The sequence below is a fragment of the Chrysemys picta genome, chromosome 23 (assembly GCF_011386835.1).
Source record: "Chrysemys picta bellii isolate R12L10 chromosome 23, ASM1138683v2, whole genome shotgun sequence".
NCBI classification, from domain to species: Eukaryota; Metazoa; Chordata; order Testudines; family Emydidae; genus Chrysemys; species Chrysemys picta.
The window spans coordinates 17,236,165-17,255,356 of record NC_088813.1 but is presented as its reverse complement, the minus strand read 5'-3'; the positions used below and the strand labels follow the sequence as shown (position 1 = coordinate 17,255,356).

The window sequence follows — 19,192 nt, the reverse complement described above, 5'->3', positions numbered from 1 at the left end:
CTGTTGTGTCTGAGCCCGGGATGATCTGTGCCCTTGTACCCCAGCTCACAACTTTTCCCCGTCGGTTAAACTTCCCTGGAGAAGGAATATTTTAGACTCGCGACCCATCCTCCCCCAAAACAACCAGTCTCTTGGTCGTCACGGGGATCGAACCAACATCTCTGGAGTTAAGAGCGTGAGCCTTGACAGCTTGAGTAAGGGATTAAGCCTGGTAGCAGGGAGCTGCAGAAGTCTCTTGTTGTCTGTGGACTTGTAACACACCCGGTACAGAAAGTCACTAATCCATCTGAGCTGGATGAAGGAGCTTCCTCTTCCTTGGTAACCAGTGCTGGCAGGGCAAGTGCAGTCAGTTCCCCACCGCCGCCTCTGCTGGAAGAGGTGGGAAGAGCAAAGGTTTCTCTAGCCACTACGCTCTTGTTAACTACCAGCATGCAAGTTACAAAGACGTGCAAAGTTCCACGTGCAAAACTTCCTCCTGTGTGTGAGGCAGCACTGGGAAGTTAAACCAGAGCCTGTGTTTGGGGTTATATAAGGACTGTTATTTAACCACAAGACTTTGGCGGGCGCATGCTTCATAGAGCAGGCAGGAGGAGTCATTGCCTTTGAATCAGAAGCAGGAGGATCTTTACCAGTTGCTCGGAATACATCTTGTATGTGTGAGTCCTGCACTTTGTGTCACACGTCCTGCATCTCTGCTGCCACCCGGTTAACGTTGAGTTTATCTCCTGTAAGCGAATGCAGTGTACATGGCTCAGATCCTGCAGCAGACAAGTTAAGAGGGAAAGAAATACAGATATTAATTGTAATAGAAATCTTAGCAACAATCTGTATTTTTTTCTAATGTGGCTTTAGCTCTTCTAGGTCTCCTTGATTCGCATGTTTTGTACCAGGGTCTGTAATAGGCAAATGATCTCGTGCCAAGGAACAGAGCCCGCAGGAACGGAGGCTCCGTTTCATGGGACTAGCTTAAAATTCAAAAGCTGCAGGGGTGGCAGGAAGCTGAGTGCGTACAGGGTGGGGTGTTTTTCTTTCTTCAAGGAAAATGTTTTCTTGTTCCTTCTGATTAAGCGCAGGGAAGATTTTGGATCCCGTGCGGCGCAGACAGCAGCTTTCGTCAGCATCAGGTGTTGGGCATTTCAAACTCTACCAGTGCCAAAAATCTCCCAGAATATCACACTGCTGTGAGAGGAGAGCGAACAATCGAGATCTCTGGCTATTGCCGTCTGACTTGTAAAAACGAACCATTCTTTCCTTTCTTTCTCATGTGTAACACACACCAAAGCCCCAGTCTTTTATCTACTCCTGGAGCTTATCCAGCCGAGCACTAGGCTTGGAATATCTCTCTGGTTTATCTTTAAAATGACCAGGAGGATGGAGTGGTTTGATTGGACAAGGAAGTCTCCAAAAACCATGCTGGTTTCTAGCCCACCCACATTGCTCAGGACTTTTTTGGCCTGGTTACCTAGTCAAGTATCAATCCACCGCCTTAAACTGACACGCTCAAGCCGCCTTCGGAACGTGTGTGGGAACGTGCTGGGCCCATCTCTTTTACTACCAGCTGCCTCCATCATTCCAGAGATGGGTCCAGCTAGCAGGGATGAGCCTGCAGCCACGCTGCAGAGCTCAGGTGCAGAGTCCCGACTCCTCCTGAAAGTCCAAGGGTGTTCGGACTGGGGCGGAGAATAGTGAGGGAATTGGCTTGGGATGCATCCCTATGTGCTTCATTACAGTCCCGTGCTTGTGTTTCACCATACTGGAGATAAATGTGATGTCACACACTCTAGCCAGCGACCTCACTAAACAGATTAGGCAGGAGGCAATTTATTTACACCCAAGTCTTGCTTTGAGTTTCAGGTCCAAATGGCCTCTTAAAAAATTCAAAGCAACATTTGGTTTGAAATGGTTTGTTCCAGATTTACTCTCTCACGCAGCTGTGATGTATCCACCCAGGGCCACTCAGTGGAGAGACAGGCCAAGTCAGAGCCCTCCAGCCCTGCATTTTCCCACACTTTGGTAGTGGGCTTGGGTTCCGCTCTGCCGTTGAGCTGGGGGAAGCTAGGAAGTCCAGATCTGCAACTGAACTGCATCAAATGTCAGGGCAGAGGTTTTGGTCGCTGAACTTCCCTAATCGTAACCTGGGTCTGGATGAAGCTGCACTAAGAGTCTGAGTTTTGCAGGCTCCAGGTTTGATCCAAGTGGCATTTTTGGGGAAGTTTTCTGGAGGGCAGCAGCTGACACAGAGAGAAGCCAGGGGAGACTTTAAATGGGGAAGCACAGAGAGCCATCCAAGCAAGGCTGTGCTCTGCGGTGAGCATGCCCAGGCGCTGAGTGCTCCAAGGAGCTCGTCTCCAACACCTCCGGGGCCTGACTGCAGCCCGTGGCGAGAGTGACGGGTTACCTCACTTGCTACTCAGCTTCATTTCTTCTTCCCTCAATAAGTACAACCACTGCTTCCTCCTCCCCCACCCCCTGGCTTTTTAATATCCTGTTTGTGGGCTTGATCCTGCAAAGTGCTGAACGCTCTGGCCTGGACCCAGCAAAGCACATGCTTAAATGGTAAATGCTGACACACTGACTTCAAAGGCTGGTTAGCACGTGCCTGAGTGCTTTGCTGAATCAGGGCCAGAGGGCTTGGCACGGTGCAGGGTCGAGGCCGATGTCCCCCTCCATCTAGCTATAGGTGCCCCATATTCTCCTATCCTTGCCCCAGCACATGCTGTCCATGGCTGCAGCATCACTCCTTTCGGGGGTGCTGCATGGCTTTTGTTAGGGTTGATTCTCATTTCTGGCAGCCGTCGTTCCTGAAAGACGACCGTGTGAGTGCCCAGACGGTTCAGTTACCGCCTGTCATGCGGCAGCATCACAAGCAGCTAAAACGTTCAATTCTCAAGCCACAAATCTTGCCCTTGCGCAGCGCCTGAGGTTTGCTGCACTTCACTCTCTTCTGATGTTAGTTTTTCAACCATTGCTGTTGGTCGCTAATATTTTAACACTTCTGGGTGGAATTTTCAAAAGCACCCAGGTGCAGAGTCCTGGGACCTGACTACAAGTGTTGGAGTCTGAAAACTAACTGCCCCTCTCGGGGTCTGGCGGGGCTGGGTCGGGTCTGCTGCTCTTCTCCTGCCGTGGGGTCAAGGTGATGGCAGCTCCAGACTGAGTGTTCTGACGAGTCGCAGAGCCGTTCTCTACACCACGCGCCCAATCCAGTGGGGGGCAGCGGCTGGCAAGAGCCGGGCAATGCAGCCATGGTGGCACTGTCGGGGTCAGGTCAGATCAAGTCTGAAAAAGACTCAACCCTCTTGTGCTTGGGTCCAGGTTGGGCTTCAGAAATTAGGCCTCAGCAGACTTCTACCTAGGTGACTTAGGAGCACAAGCAGGGCCGCCCAGAGGGAGGGGCAAGTGGGGCAATTTGCCCCGGGCCCCACAGGGGTCCCTATGACAGTTTTCGGCGGGTCTTCGGTGGCAGGTCCTTCAGTGCCACCGAACACACCCGGAGCGAGTGAAGGACCCGCTGCCGAAGACCCGGAGCTCCTTCCGCTCCAGGTCTTCGGTGGCAATTCGGCAGCGGGTCCTTCACTCACTCCGGGACCTGCCGCTGAAGTGCCCCAAAGACCCCAGACCCCCTGAATCCTCTGGGCGGCCCTGAGCACAAGCTCCACTGAAAGTCAATGGGGGATTGGGTACCTAAGTCGCTTAGGTGCTTTTGCAAACCCTACCGTTGGTAAGGCCGGAATATGACCAGGGGAACCGATGCACAGGCAGCCCCTGTAATTCTGTGGGGGCGCCGACTCTGCTCTGTTCTATAGAGAGTCTCGTACCGCTCTCAGCCATAGTATTGGGCAGCCCCTTTAGTTTGCACTGGGCCTGGGGCGGGGGATCCAAGTTCTCTGCCTTCGATAGGTTAGAGAGTTGCAAAGAAAGTTGGGTTGTGGGGGGAGTTTGATCCTTGGTTGCGGGGTTGGTGCTTTGCCTCCTGTCGTGGAATGAAGTTTCTTTCATGCCTCTAAATAATAGTCTGAAAAGGACATGGCTTATTGTCCTCAAACAAAAGGTCTGTCTGCTCCCCTGTCCAAACCTGTTAAGGGAGGGTGGGAGAGCGAGCTGCAGTTGAAAGACCCACTTGCCCTCCCTGCTCCCATCTTGGGCCCCTCCCCAGCCCTTTGCTGATCTCTGTTTCAGGGTTGGGGTAGCCTGGCTTCTCCTTAAACCAACTGAGCACTGTTCATCCACCCACACCGGGTCACTGGATGTCACTGCAGAGCTGCTCCCCTAGGAGACACTGCAGCTAGCCCAAAAGCCCAGACAAGGATTCAGTTTGGTTTTCAGTTAATTTTTATGCCTGATCCTGATTTGCTCGCTGAGCATCTGTTTAATCCTAGCCCAGCGGTTGGGGTGCGGGGGGCATTATGGCTATGGAACCCCCCCAAATGTTGCACCCCTCTTGGCCATGTTCTTCTTCCTGGCACAAATCCCCAGCTCTGGATGGAATCTTACCTCCCTCTAGATTGGGCAGCCCATCAGCAGTCTGTGTGGCGGCTGTGTCCTGATCCAAGGGTCCTGGCTCTGTCCAGTGGTAAAGGCTATTTGGATCCTTTGGACTGGAAAACCCTTAACATGCTGTCTCAAATGCTAGGGAGGCTGCAGCCAGCTTTCTGAGTCCTACCTAAGCACAGGCAGATAGATCCACACCCCTCCTGGAATGAATTTTTACTGATTTTGTTTAAACAAGTTTTCCATTTGACTGACCTCAAAGCACAGTCACAGAGCCCCCCGCGGATCAAATGTATTGATTTAAAAAATAATGAGGATTGAAGTGAGTGGGAGCCCGGCCTGCCTGCCTGCCAGCCCTGCGATTAATATTTAAATAACAGGGCTCCTAAATCAACAGCAGCTTTTCGAACAAGCCCAGGGAGAGGAAGGGTATGTGACTGTGCAGCTCGGCGTGCAGTTCCGAATGATGTGTCTCTGAAGCAAAAGGGGAGAAGGAGCAGAGATGACAAGATTTCAGACGGAAATAGCCCAAGCGCCACACGCCATGAGCTCTGTGGCTGAATGAGCCGAGACACAGACCGTTACGAGAGAGAGACAGTAACAGAACTGACTGCAAAGCCTCTGACGCTTGGTCCTCCTTGGAGAACAAGGTGAAATTCTTGCCTCTCTCCCTTTTTTAAGTGTGAGATTTATTAATTTTTTTATTTGATGCCAGGAGTTTTTAATGCGCCTGTTTATGGAGTGGCAGGGGAATAGACACTTGCATATTTAATAACCCGGTCGGATTAGGTGCCAAGGGTCTGCAAATGTTACTGCAGCCATAGAATGAATTAATAGGAGATCAGATTCTGTGCTGCTTAATGGCGCAAAACACTCACTGTTCTGCTCTACGGAGGGCAGAAGGATGCAGCCCCTAGGACCAGAGTCTCAGCTGTCGTAGCTCCACCGAAGCCCCATGGAATTGCCCCCATTATCTCGGGGCTCCTAACACTGTGGCAGGGACTGTTAGAGGAGGCACTTGTGGTGGGAACTGTATAGAGAAGCCGCACTGGCGGTGGAGTTTAGTATCTTCTCTCCTACCCAACCAGGCCACATGTCTGATGTGATGCACAGCAGATTCCTTGGGGCCGTGCTTCCATCTCGGTTCCCTCTGGCACAGCTAGAATTTGGCAACTCATCCCTCTCTTCACTGCCTGCCTGGCCCGAGCCTGTGCAGATACTTCCTTTTGGCAGAGTTTAAAGGGAAGTGGATGGAGCTGAGAGGAAAGGACAATGGTAGTGATACCAGAGCACCTAGTGGGATGGTGGGAGAACCTTCCAAGCGTCCTCTCTCACAGACTTAAACAATGATTTCTCCAGGAATTTCTCATGGTCATGCCCCAAAATGCCTCTAGATGTATTGACCCTGCAGGAATTGGAGGGATAGATGTCGTCATGCCATAACTTCTATTCGACCAATGGCCTATAGAGCATTGTTCACTAGTTAATGTTAGCAAAGGGCTTTCAGAAATGAAAATGGTACATGATTGCTAATTAAGATTAACTATTTCGTCAGGCAGGAGATTTCAGGCAACGTCTTAGATGTGCTTTGCTTGTTTTCTCCACCACCAGTATGTAAAATCCAGTTCCATTCCAGCTGTTTCATTATTATGTGTATTAAAATAACACCTCGGGGGATACTGGCAAAGATCAGGGCCCCGTTGTGGGTGCTGTATATACGCATAGTAAGAAACAGTCCCTGCCTCAAAGAATTCTTTCTTCAAACAGCTGAGACAAATAAAGGGTGGGAGAAAGGAAGTACTGTTTTACAGAGGGTAAACTGAGGCATATGGCGTATGTGACTTAACCAAGGTCACACACCGGATCTGTGGCAAAGTGCAGAATTTAAACCCCTATCTCCTGATTCCTAGTGCCTTAGCCACAAGACCATCCTTATGGATAGGGCCCTACCAAATTCACGGCCATGAAAAACGCATCACAGACCGTGAAATCTGGTCTCCTCTCGTGAAATCCGGTCTTGTGTGCTTTTACCCTATACGATACAGAATTCATGGGGCAGCTCTGAAGGCAGCGCCCCGCCAGCAGCAGCGCAGAAGTAAGGGTGGCAATACCATATCATGCCATACTTACTTCTGCGCTGCTGGTGGCGGCTCTGCCTTCAGAGCTGGGTTCCCGGCCAGCAGCCACCGGTCTCCACCTGCCCAGCTCTGAAGGCAGCGCCACCACCTGGGACAAGACCTGGCTAATTACTCAGGTATGTAACGAGCATTCGTGACCTTCAGCCCATTCATCCTCTGCAAGAACTCTCTCATTGCCAGCTTTCTGGATTCTGTTTTCCATGCAATGTCAGGACTGCGCACTCTTTGTAATGTGCCGCTTTCAAAGGGTCCCTGGAAAGCAGGGAGTCCCCTTTGTACCAGCTGTTTGCACATGTGCAACTGAGCACCCAGACGGCCTCATAAACTCATCTCTTTCAACCCACTAATGTTACCCCCACTTCCTCTGCCTTCGTTTTGCTTACACAGCAGCTGGGAGCATGCTTCCCCGCACGGGTAGATAGACACATGCTCGCTCCGCTCACGCTAGCTTACTAAAGATAGCAGTGTGGCCGCAGCAGTGCAGGCAGTGGCTCGGGATAGCCACCTGCGGGCAGTCCCACCTGACCCCCTGGATCCGGGCTTGGCTGATTGACCCGCACCGCCACCGTGGCCACATGGCTGTTTCCAGCACGCTAGATCAATAAGAGCTCGCGTCTGTCTACCTGTGCTAGGAAGCACCTTCCCAGCTGCAGTGTAGACCCCGCAGGTGACAGAACTGGTCTCTTCACCTCTACAGCCCGCTGTGTCGATCCTGTTCTTCCCACCATTTCTCCACACAAACACCAAGTAGTTGAGAGTCTTCCCTCGAAAGCAGCCCAGCACTGGGCTAGCCGGGGGCCTGCCCCGGCAGAGCAGTGGGGGAAGGGAAGGGAAGGGAGACACCGGGACTGTTGGTGGTGGGGGCTGGAATTAGGGTGACCAGACAGCAAGTGTGAAAAATCAGGACGGGGTGAGGGGGTAATAGGAGCCTATGTAAGAAAAAGCCCCAAATATCGGGACTGTCCCTATAAAATCGGGACATCTGGTCACCCTAGCTGGAATAGCGAGGGTACTGCGAGTCAGGACAGAGATGCCCTGGCAGAGCTGTGTGCAGGAAGCACCCCTCTCTCCCCATTCCGCCCCGCCCCCAATAATCCAGCCTAGGGTAGGTTGTGGGATCTTTAAACAATCATTTAGAGTCTCTCTGCTAGGAGAGAGTCAAATCAATTGAACAATGTCTAGGGTGGAAGTTGGAAACCCAGCTCTACTTGCAAGACACAGGGAGGGGAATCCAGGGCCGCCCGGGGGAGGGCAAATGGGGCAATTTGCCCCGGGCCCCACAGGGGCCCCCATGAGAATATAGTATTCTATAGTATTGCAACTTTTTTTTATGAAAGGGGCCCCTGAAATTGCTTTGCCCCAGGCCCCCTGAATCCTCTGGGTGGCCCTGGGTGAGTCACATTTAGAGATTGAAACCTCAGTGCCCTTGTCTGCTTTGAACGGGAGCCCTGGCGCCTGTGCTCAAAAGGCCAGCAGGGGGATCTGTTTCTGTGGCCGTGCCCAGTGCCAGCATCACAGCAGATATTGCCATGCAGCAAGAGGCCCGTTTTCGCAGGAGACTGAGATTTCCCAACGTGGAGGAGCTAAAAGTGCACAGACGTTCCTGAAAGCTACGAGCCCAGTTTGCACAGCTTGGAATGTCAGCTCTGTTTGGAAACTGGGCAAATCCAGCCGTTATGTCACCCTCCACATGGGAAACGCACTCGCTGTTTGGTAATTTGAGGCAGGTGGGAGCTGAGATGGTAGCTACCTGTGACCTTGATCCTGAGTTCCAGAAACATGTGAGGTCTCGGAAGTCCTGCTGTTGGGGGGGGGGGGAGGGAACCTGCCAGGGAGACTGAGGCAGGGCTTAATTTGTGCCAGGGCTTGGCAGTTCGTAGCCCCGGCCCCTCTGGGCCTGGCAATTCATAGCCCCCAGCACCTCTGGGCCTGGGAGTTCGTAGCCCCGGCACCTCTGGGCCTGGCAATTCGTAGCCCCGGCACCTCTGGGCTTGCTGCATCAGTGTTGAAAGTGAAAGAGGTGCTGGGGCTCGAGCAATTTGTTCCTTACAAGTTAAGCACTCGTCTCAGACCTTGTCTATATACCTGGGCTTCAGCCGTCCGTGACCAGCAAATGGTGTGAACCCCAAATGCAGAAAAGGAAACTGCAGTTCACGTTGGTTTCAAGCAGGGGCAAGGTCCACTGATGCAAACTGCAGCTTTCCTTGGGTTCTACACCATTGCAGTTACACTCCTGCCTAACTAGTGTCTGTTCATTGTTAGCATGGCGAGGCCGTGACTGAGATCAGGGACTCATTTGTGCTAGGGGCTGGACCGACACACAATGAGAGACAGACCCTGCCCTGAAAAACTTACACACTAAAAACAAGGCCAAGAAAGAGTGGAAGGGGAAACTGAGGCACGGGGAGGTTAAAGTGACTTGCCCAAGCTCTCACAGTAAGTCAGTGGCAGAATCAGGAACAAAACCCAGGTCTGAGCACTCCCAGTCCGGGGCCCCGTTGTCATTAGTGATGCTCTCAAGCTCCTATGTTGCATTTCATTTGCCAGCTAGACAACCTGCTGCGAAGTTGATGTACATGACCGCTTCGGGCAGCAAATGATACACAAGTGAATCTCCGGCGATGCCCGGAAACTCCTTGCGCAGATTAGCCCAGCCCGGGGCCTGCTGGATGGTCGTTTCAATGCTGTGCTATGGTACTACTGTCAGGTCTTCTTTATCCATCATAAATGAGCAAAAAACCCAACAGCCCCTGAAGCTCTTCCCCCTCGCCCCCTTTGCAGGTCACTTTTAAGTCTTTCTCTCTTCCTTTTCCATGTCTGGCCTTGCTGCTGCTCTTACCATACATCGCTAATATACTGCGGTATCACTTGCTATTCTGTAGCCCCCAGCACCCTCCCTTTGATGTAGGTGGGTGTTACAGATGAGATTGTCCCTATGAATTCATTAGGCTAAAATCCTGTGTCTGGCTAACTTGAATTACAGACGGTCTAGGCCAGGGCTGGTCCTCCACATAACACAGGTTGACTTGATCTAGATTCCAGAATACAGTGAAACCACAGCTGAGCCAAAACAGATTTTTTGACTCTTTTCTCCCCCCCACCCCATGCCCCGCCATTCTGGGTTTAATAAATGGTCGCGTGCAGTTTTGCAAACCAAAGTCGGTGAAAATTGTGCCAATGGCTAACACACGGGCTTAGCTGCATTTCTGCAAACAAAGCCGGAGTGCCAGGAAGGCTCTCTTGCTCAAAGCGTTTGTGTCTCGCTGCATCGGAATGAAAGGAGCTGTGAAAAGCTTGGGAACGCTGGCACCTTCCACTCGGTCCCATCTGCCAGGTGCTGAGTCTACCCTCATTTCATTGAACTTGAGGGGCACTGGTCCCAAAGCTCTGCTGGCTGCCTTTCCCCGTATCACAGCCACGCTGCTCCGTGAAATGGTGATTTAACATCAGCCCCTGAACCATCTGAACAGGATTTTAAATATCTGAGAGACCAGCAATGTGGCCTAAACTGGAGGGTAGGGTCCTGGCATGGGACTTAGGAGACCTGGACTCTATTACCAGCTCTGGCCTCCTCTGTTTTGTCTTGTTAGATTGGAAGCTCTTTGGGGCAGGAACTGTCTGTCACTTTGTTTGTACAGCACCTAGCACCATGGGGCTTCTGTCAGCATCAGAGCCCGTCTCCAGGCCCCCTAACGAGCACAGCTGGCCGGCAGCAGGCTGCCTGATTGGTTGGAAGAGTCACAGACTGGCTCATAAGTCTCACTGAGTCCTGGGCTTGCTTGTTCCCAGCCCTGCTCCTGCTTTAGACTCGGCCCGGCCATGCCACACTCCAGGTAGCCCGGTCCTGATCCTGTGCTCTGAGTTCAGGGCTGGTGCCTGGCCTCTGACTCCGGCTGAGTCCTGACTACCAGTCAAGGCCACCCACATCTCGGTCGCTGACAGCCTAGACCTTGGCTGGGTATCTCATAAGAACATAAGAACGGCCGTACCAGGTCAGACCAAGAGTCCATCCAGCCCAGTATCCTGTCTTCCGACAGTGGCCAATGCCAGGAGCCCCAGAGGGAGTGAACCTAACAGGCAATGATCGAGTGATCTCTCTCCTGCCATCCATCTCCACCCTCTGACAGACAGAGGCTAGGGACACCATTCCTTATCCATCCTGGCTAATAGCCATTAATGGACTTAACCTCCATGAATGTATCCAGTTCTCTTTTAAACCCTGTCATAGTCCTAGCCTTCACAACCTCCTCAGGTAAGGAGTTCCACAAATTGACTGTGCGCTGCATGAAGAAGAACTTCCTTTTGTTTTAAACCTGCTGCCTATTAATTTCATTTGGTGACCCCTAGTTCTTGTATTATAGGAATAAGTAAATAACTTTTCCTTATCCAGTTTCTCCACATCACTCATGATTTTATATACCTCTATCAGATCCCCCCTTAGTCTCCTCATCTCAGTTGGTGCTACTGTAATAGCACAGTGGGGATTATAAAGCTGTATTCTTTGCCTCCGTGGTGCCTGCAGTCACACGCCCTCAGCAAGATGCAAACACACAAGCGCACAGAATGACCACTCTGGAGAACTCCTAGGGGCCAGCACTGACTCGCAACAGTGGATCCAAAACTGCCGCTTCCCAATCAATATCAAATCCTCCCCGGGCTCTGATTCTCCCTTTGCCTTCATGGGTGCAAATCTGAAGCAACTCCCGTGGGGTCAATGAGTGTGAAAGAAGCAGGAGCCCCACTCCACGATCAGTGAGTGAGTGTGTGGGGGGGGGGGCAGGGAATAGGTTTGGGATAACTCAAAATCTCAGCATGGCTAGTTCTGGTTTATCTGTAAACTGACCCAGGTGCTGGTCGAGAAAGGGACGGGGGAAAGTAGAAGCAGCGTCACTTGCCCATGGTCGTGAGACCAGACTGAGATCCGAGACCAGATGTGCAGTCAATGGATCAGGGCTAACTAAGAGTCTCTAGGGATGGCCCCATGAAAAGCCCGCTCTAACAGCATCAGGCCTGGGGATAAAAGGCCCTGGGAAGAACAAAGGGGCACTTAAAATGCCTCCCTAGGATGGATAATAGAACTGTGCTAGGGGCAGCCTTTAAGCCCCCTTGGACAGGGCGGTGGGTCTTTTGAAGTAGCTGCCAGAACCTGGTGGTCACGAAGTTCTGACCTTCGCCTCTCAGCAGGGAGGATGGGATGCTGAAGGGCAGCCACTTCTGGGGAGAAACACAGCAGCAAACGGCTTCCCAGCACGCACTAACGCTGCCAACGGTACCCTTTTATACTACAGGGAATTGCTGGATTGCATGAAGGGGGACGTAGCAAACCTCAGGCACAGGCTAGAGAATTAGCGAACGGTTCCCACATAGTTTACAATCTCCTCCACCATCTGCTGAGCTGCCCATCAATTTCCCATCCTTGTTACTTAACTTTCGGTCCCAACAGGGTGAGACATGACAACTTGTGCTTCCATCCTTATGCCAGAGGCAGCATTTCAAGGCCTAAGTGTCTGGGAGGGAAGCCCCACACGTCTCCCAGGGTGGGTTAGCCACCTCTGGTTACAAAGGGAGAGCTTGTCTGCTCGCAGACTGACTGAGTCTATAGCATCACTTTAGCAGGTCCCAAAGCCGCTTCCTTTGAGAGTGTAGAAAATTGCTTAAAACCGTCCATGGCCCCCTGGACTGATCAGAGCTTCCCGGGTGAAAGAGAGGAGGAAACCAGCACCGTTAAAAACTGTTTTATCATAACAGTAGCAAGGGAAAAGTAGCCGGGGGCGGGGGGGGATTCTGTCCATGTAATTCACAGCCCCCCTGCTTGACTGACTCTGAATCGGCCCCTCAGAAAGAGAAGGAATACAGCAGCTTAAGCGGTTATCGCTTTAAAATGCAGCACACGCTGTTTGGGATAATAGTGCATAACACGCTGATTGTTTATTCATGGAGTTGTTACCATGAAAAGCTGTTGACCCCCAGTCGCCATTATGCGGGCACCGCGCTGGCCGCTCATTCATCTGCATGGAAACCGTGTAATACAAAGCTGTGTATCTGTTCAGGCAAAGCAAGCCAGCACAATGGATTGGAGGAGGGAAGCTGAAAGTCTAATGGGGCGGGGCAGGGGTTCACTTTTGGAATGCTCTGCTGAACAGGGTACTTAGCACTGTCACCGCATTGCACAGCAACAGCTTCTTTCACTCTCCTGAAAGATTGTATTTGACTTATTACGGGCCCATTAAGCAACTCTCTGGTTAAATAGCCTTCAGGGTCCCAATGAGGTCATCTACATTCTCTCTCTCCGTACACACACACTCCTTTATGCCTGCTTCTACCTGCCCATGCAAAAGGCAAACTCTCCCGTTTGTGAAGAGCAAGCTGTGCACTCTGGGAGCAAAGCCCTATGGGCTGCAATAGGGCACCAGGTCCTATAGAAATTCGGGGGGAGGCTGTAGAAAGCCACAAACCTAAACCGAGGTTTTGTGTATTGTCTGGTTTTTAAAGCATCCTGTAGGCTTCTATAGCAGGGGTGGAATTCTCTATGAAATCCTGTAGGAGGGTCCCCAAAACACAAAAGCCCTATAGAAAAGTGTTTGCCTATTAAATTCTATAGGGCTCTTGCATCAAGGGACATGAAGGGTTCAGACCTTGGAGCCTGCTTTGTGAAGCGGCCGCCTCCTTTTGGCACAGAGCTCGGTACCCAGTGCCACCTGGCTGTTCCCTGGGCATCCTCATACCAAAGCACTAATTAGCCTCCCAGGGCAAGTCTCGGGTTCTTTCACTCTGAGGGCTTGGAAAACTTAATGCAATTAATTATTTATCTAGTTAATAAAGGAGGAGGAATCGGAAGGGATGGGCTGGGTTATTTGTACGGAGGACACCGGCGCATTGAAAAGACGCCTCTCTGGGCGAGCAGGCGCCAATTCTTTGTTGGCAGAGGGGACTTGAGCGAGGATGGGAACCCCTCCAGCGGCGGAGGGGCCTTTCTCCACAGAGGAATGCATGCTCTGATCCTTTCTAGTGTCTCCTTTGCAGTCCGGAGGGCAGGGGGGAGAGGAGAGACCTTTTCTATTCCACCTTGGCTAGCGCCAGGTAAGTAATACTGCCTGGCGCTTGCAGAGCCAGCCCCGTGCACAGTGATTCCCATGGCACGCACACCTCCTGGGCAAAGTCACCCGGGCTCATCCTCCGCTGCCTCCCCTGCCGTTGAACTCGGCTAGAAAAGCCACTCATGACTCCAGCAGCTGTTTCTGCTTTTGAGTCTAATGGGAACTTTATGGACTGGGATTTCTCGTGATTTATTTATTTATTCTCCCACCAATGGTAAACAGCAGCACAGTTGAGATCCAGCACTTGCCATTCACACAGCACGACCCGAGCGCTTGGCTGTGGGCGGCGTGCCAAGACCTGGAGTCTAACCGAAGAGATGCTGAGGTTTGCTGAATCATTGCGCCCTGCTGGGGCCATGGCGTGGTCCTTGGGGGCCTGGAGCAGAGAATGAGCGTAATTAGGAAGGATTCCTGTTGGGTTTTTCCACCTCCTAGATACGGTCACCTTGAGAGGGCATTAGAATTGAGAGCGATCACTGCAAGAAAGAGCAATGTGCTGGAAGAACCTGTAGTATGTCTCAAGGCTTGTGAATCCCTTATTCACCGGGGGAGCAGTTCTTTATACTGGGGCACGGAGCTGCTTGGGAGGGTTTGCAATCCGGCCCTTTGACGTTTTAGTTCGATTTATAACCCAAAAGAGGATCCTGGACAGAAGACACCTCTGGAGTTGTTTTTTTCAGCTATGACCGGTATCTTAAAAAAATGAACCAAACCCACAGCATGCACCCGAGCAGGAAATGTCCCACCAGACAGAACAATTGACTCAGCCAAGGCAGTGGTACACAGCAGCAGAAGTGGGGACATGATCATACCTAGCTGTCATCAGAAGAGCTCAAAGCGCTTCACAGAGATCAGCATCATTATTCCCATTTTACAGATGGGGAAAACTGAGGCACAGAGTGGGGCACAGAGTGACTTGCCCACCGTCACCCAGCAGGCCAGAGCCAGGAACAAACCCAGGTTTCTCGTGTCCCCAGCCAATGTTCTAGCCACTTGGCTATATTGCCAAGCAAGGCTTTCCAAAGAGGAGAAAATCCCCATGCATGAGCTGTACCTGCTTCTGTTCCCACTCTGGACAGGTGTGAAGCTCAAGTTGGATTCAGCAGCACAACCTTGCGTTAAGGCATTGCTTTGGGGCGAGAGGCTTTTTTAAGATGAAATCTAAGTTCAGGCAACCTCCCGCCCTTCCCCAGCCCCAACCAGAACCCTTCCAAACTGCTAAAACCGAGCACTTTGTCCCGGAGCAGAGCATGCCAGTGTTGAGAGAAAACATGCAAGTGGGTCGACGTCACTGCTTGGCAAAGGACAATAAAAGTATTCAGTGTGCGATGAAGTCCTGCTACGGCGAGTAGGGGGGAAAGGCTGGACTCAAGAGACCGCAGCTCCGGGATACCGTCGGTGAGTGAAAGACAAACCTAGCTTCTCGGTACTTCGCATTCCAACCCGGGGCAAGAGAGGAAAGGCTTGCATCTTCTTTTCCAACAAAAGCTCCATTCCAGGCAGGTTTTTCCCCTCCGTCCCCCATCTAGTAGTCAGGAAAATTGACTCAGCTGCAAGCCTAGACTCTCTTAAAGCTCAGTGTGTGAGTGTGTATTTAACCCTTATTATGGGTAGCAGGCGAAGGGCAGGACTGTGCAAAAACTTTGACTGGCTTGTATTGTGCCGTGATGCACTGTCCTTCTGGCTATGTTGGTGGCTGAGCCGGGGGAGAGGAACATTTGCTTTTATTGGTAGGAAACCAGTGGCAAAAAAATATTGTCAGGCAATGGGATGTCAATGGAGCGGTTAAGGTGGCTCTGAGATCTCGAGCAAGTTATGTGCGAGGCTTCCTAGAATAAATAACAGGACGTGCTGTCTAACCTTTCATTGAGTCTCCCAAATGTGCAGCAGGCTCGGAATTCAGGGGGTTGTCTGAAGTTAGCCGGAGTATGAGTTCTTAATTCACAGTCGGTGGTGGTTTTAATTTCGAAAGGAGGATAAAAATCAGCATATAAGAGGCACCCGGTAGCATAGCGAGGGAGAGGAGCTAGCTGCCTTTTTTCTAAATAAAAGCTTTACTTTCCTGCACTGCCGGAGCTTTCGTTGTCTGTCACTCCCTGCCTCGACTGTTACCTCTTCTGGGTTTCTTCTCCCACATAAATACGGGTTGGGTGTCCAGCTATTAATGAGAAATGTGGCTTGACCACGTATGATATTTTCCCCCTGTTTTGCCAAGGCCAGGTAGGATCGACAGTAAAACCCTGCTTCTCTTTACTGTCCTGTTTTTTATTGTGTGCGGATGAAACGCATTATCTCCATTTTAAACAAATCCATCGGCGCAGTCAAACTCGCCCAGCCTGAATGGGTCGTGGCAGGGACGCCTGACAAGTTCAGAGTTTCATTCGGCATCCCGTGTTATTTATCCCTCCTGGGGATCTGCCTTGTTTTTCTTCAAGGTCTGGGCTGTGATACTTTACAACTCTTGGACAAGGAAGCTTGTGTTACAACCTTGTAAATTCATATTGGCTTGAAGCTCCTGCTCTCTTAAATCTCCACTTACAGGATCATTGTCCCTGGGACTGGGGGCTACCTAGGAAGCCAGGAACTTTGACCTTCGTTATTTTTCTAAGTCTTAGTTCTCATCAACCTTCCTCACTCGTAGCTGGCATTTTAGCTCATTGCTTTGTTATACAGCTGGGAATCTGTGAAATTCTGACCAGCCAACAAGTTTCTGGTTTTATACTCTTCACAGACTATTTATTGGGACAGAAAGACAATTTGGGATGGTGAGGGGAGTGGAGGAAAAGAGACGGGAGCTAATTTATTGTAACCAGAAATAAATTAGCGAGTGAGAACTTGCTTGGCCTAATTCAGAACCAAAAAACCAGCAGTTTCTGGATAGAACTCAGAACTGTTGGATTTCAGGTCTGATGGGTGAAACGTGACTCTTTTGGGTTGCTAGTCCCCTGGCGGTTCCAGAAAGCAGGGCCAGAACGACTTGCAAACAGGGATCTTTGTTTCCACTGCCATTTAGTTAGAAATACGCAAGTGTGCAAGTTGTCGTGAGGAGTGAATTTCCTTTGAGATACGGGGGAAGGGGGAAGGATTGTTTTACAAAACTCAAACTTCTTTTGCAAAACCTGACACTTAATAAACACTTAATAGGGGTTTTGTCCCAAACATCAGGGGCCTCTCACAGGCCCAGGTCAAATCTCTCTCTAGTGGGCAGAGGTTCAAAGGAGGCTGAGAGTTATGCATCCAGCTAATTCCGGTTGAATTTAGGCATAGAATTTAGGCATGCTTCAAAAATCCCAGACTCAGCCAGCAATGCAACAGGGGGCTAGTGCCTATAATGCAAATACAGACTTGGGTCTGTATGGTGCCACAGAAGGGACTGATGTCTATGCCCCTGGCCCCGATTCTGTAGCGCTTACTCACATGAGTAAGGGTTGCAAGATAAGCCCCATAAAGATCCTTCTTTTCTCTTATCTGGATCTAATAAAAAGTCCCTATTCCCTGTGCCTTTCCTCGGGCAAAAAGAACGGAGAGAATGGGTCCAGGCAGGCGTCCACCAGGGCTGGATTTGGCCCCATGGAGCCGAAGGGGCTGGAAAATGCAGCAGGAGCGTTTGTCATGTGTGAGCGATGGCTTGTTTCTCACACCCCATTTAAGCAGATTTATTTTAGACCCGGGACGTGATCTGCAGTTGCCAAGGTTCATGGTCTGAGAAGCAGTTTGTGGCGCTTTCTCCCTCCCTGAGATTTTATAAACATCAATGGGTCTGAGTGTGGGTGTCCCAGGGGCTAAGCACTTAGCCAGCCTGACATCTGATCGCGAGCCAGCTACATTTGTAAAAGTAGCTTTGATGCACATACTCTGCTGGCAACGCTTCCCCGGATGACCTCCTAGAGATGGAAAGACATGGCCCAGAAAGCCGGCCCTTGCCCGGCACGGCCAGGTGGCATGCAGGAATGGAAACCGGCCTGTAATGGTATTGCTCAGAGCCAACTTACCGTATGTCTGCTGCTGCTGAGTGCGCTGTGTCTGAAGGCTAAGAGAGAAAGGAAACCCACCCTTCCACCTATTCTCAGGATTGCTGATTCCCAGCGTGTGGGGGAATGTGGCCTATAGGTAGGAGACTGGAAGGCTGGTGCAGTGGTTTGGGGGCTAGCTGCAGACCTGGGTTCATGTCCCAGCTCTGCCACAGACTTTCTGAGTGACCTTGGACTAGTCACTTAGACCAGGGGCAGGCAAACTTTTTGGCCTGAGGACTGCATCGGGTTTCGGAAATTGTATGGAGGGCCGGTTAGGGGAGGGGGTCGTGGCCCCCCCCCCGGGACTCCTGCCACCTCCAACCTCCCCTGTTCCCTGCCCGCCCCCCCTGGGATCCCTGCCCCATCCACCACCACCCCCGCTCCCTGTCCCCTGACGGCCCCTGGAACCACTGCCCCTGACTGCCCCCGCCGGCCCATCCAACCCACCCCCCTCATTCCTGACTACCCCCCCCCAGGACCCCTGCCCCCATTCAAACCCCCTGTTCCCTGCCCTCTGATCGCCCCGACCCCCAGCCACACCCCCACCCCCTGACCACCACCCCTGCTCCCTGCCCTCTTACCGCGCTGCCTGGAGCACCGGTGGCTGGCGGTGCTACAGCCACGCCGCCCGGCTGGAGCTGGGCCACGCCGCCACGCAGCACAGAGACCGGGTCAGGCCGGGCTCTGCAGCTGCGCCGCCCCAGGAGCTCGCAGCCCCACTGCCCAGAGCATTGCGCTGGTGGCGGAGCAAGCTGAGGCCGCGGGGGAGGGGGAACAGCAGGGGTGGGGCCAGGGGTAGCCTCCCAGGCCAGGAGCTCAGGGGCCGGGCAGGAGGGTCCCAAGGGCTGGATGTGGCCCCCATCGGGCTGTAGTTTGCCCACCTCTGACCTAGACTCTTGCGCCTCAGTTCCTCGTGTGCAATCTGGGGCTGATAGCACTGCCCTGCCCCAGGGGGCACATTGCGAATGGGATCTCTGACATGTCCTCAGAGGAACATGGCTGTTTCTGCGTCCCGGATCCAACTAGTACAGTGTACTACGGCGCTACCATTCATGAACCATTCCCAGGGGCTGTTGCCAGCTCCAGGGGGCAGAGTAAAGGTTGTGTTTGCGGGGGAGTCATGTACCATAATTTGTTTTCACGGGGGTTGAGTGGCGCTGAACTCAACTTCGTGGCACCACTAGCCAACCTTAGCTCTGCATTCACAAAGTTTTGGGGCAGTTAAAAGGAGCTAGAATAGAAAGGTTGCACCATCGTTGGTTTTTATGTTACCAGAAATCCAAGGAGACGTCCCCTTCCCCAGAATAGATGCTGAGAAATGCTCTGTTTTTATTCCAAAAGGGGCCTCTATATCTAAACGTAAGCTATGGGTGTACGTTACAGCTCCTGGCCTGCTCGGCGTGTGTTTTCCATCCCTTGCACCCATTGCCGTGAATTAATGTAACTGCAGATC

The 19,192-nt window shown here is 51.8% G+C and overlaps 1 protein-coding gene across 4 annotated transcripts in view; it reads left to right on the top strand.

Moving 5' to 3' along the window:
- COL8A2 (collagen type VIII alpha 2 chain) overlaps positions 1-19,192 on the top strand; it is a 142,550-nt gene that overhangs the window by 79,242 nt on the left and 44,116 nt on the right. The window contains exon 1 of one of the 4 annotated variants that reach the window (XM_024104226.3): positions 14,984-15,124. The exons of 2 other annotated variants lie outside the window; for them this stretch is intronic. The gene's annotated coding sequence lies outside the window, so the exon portion shown is untranslated. Of the gene's footprint in view, positions 1-14,983; positions 15,125-19,192 lie in introns of those variants that run through there. One more of the 4 variants, XM_024104228.3, reaches the window with a different exon arrangement.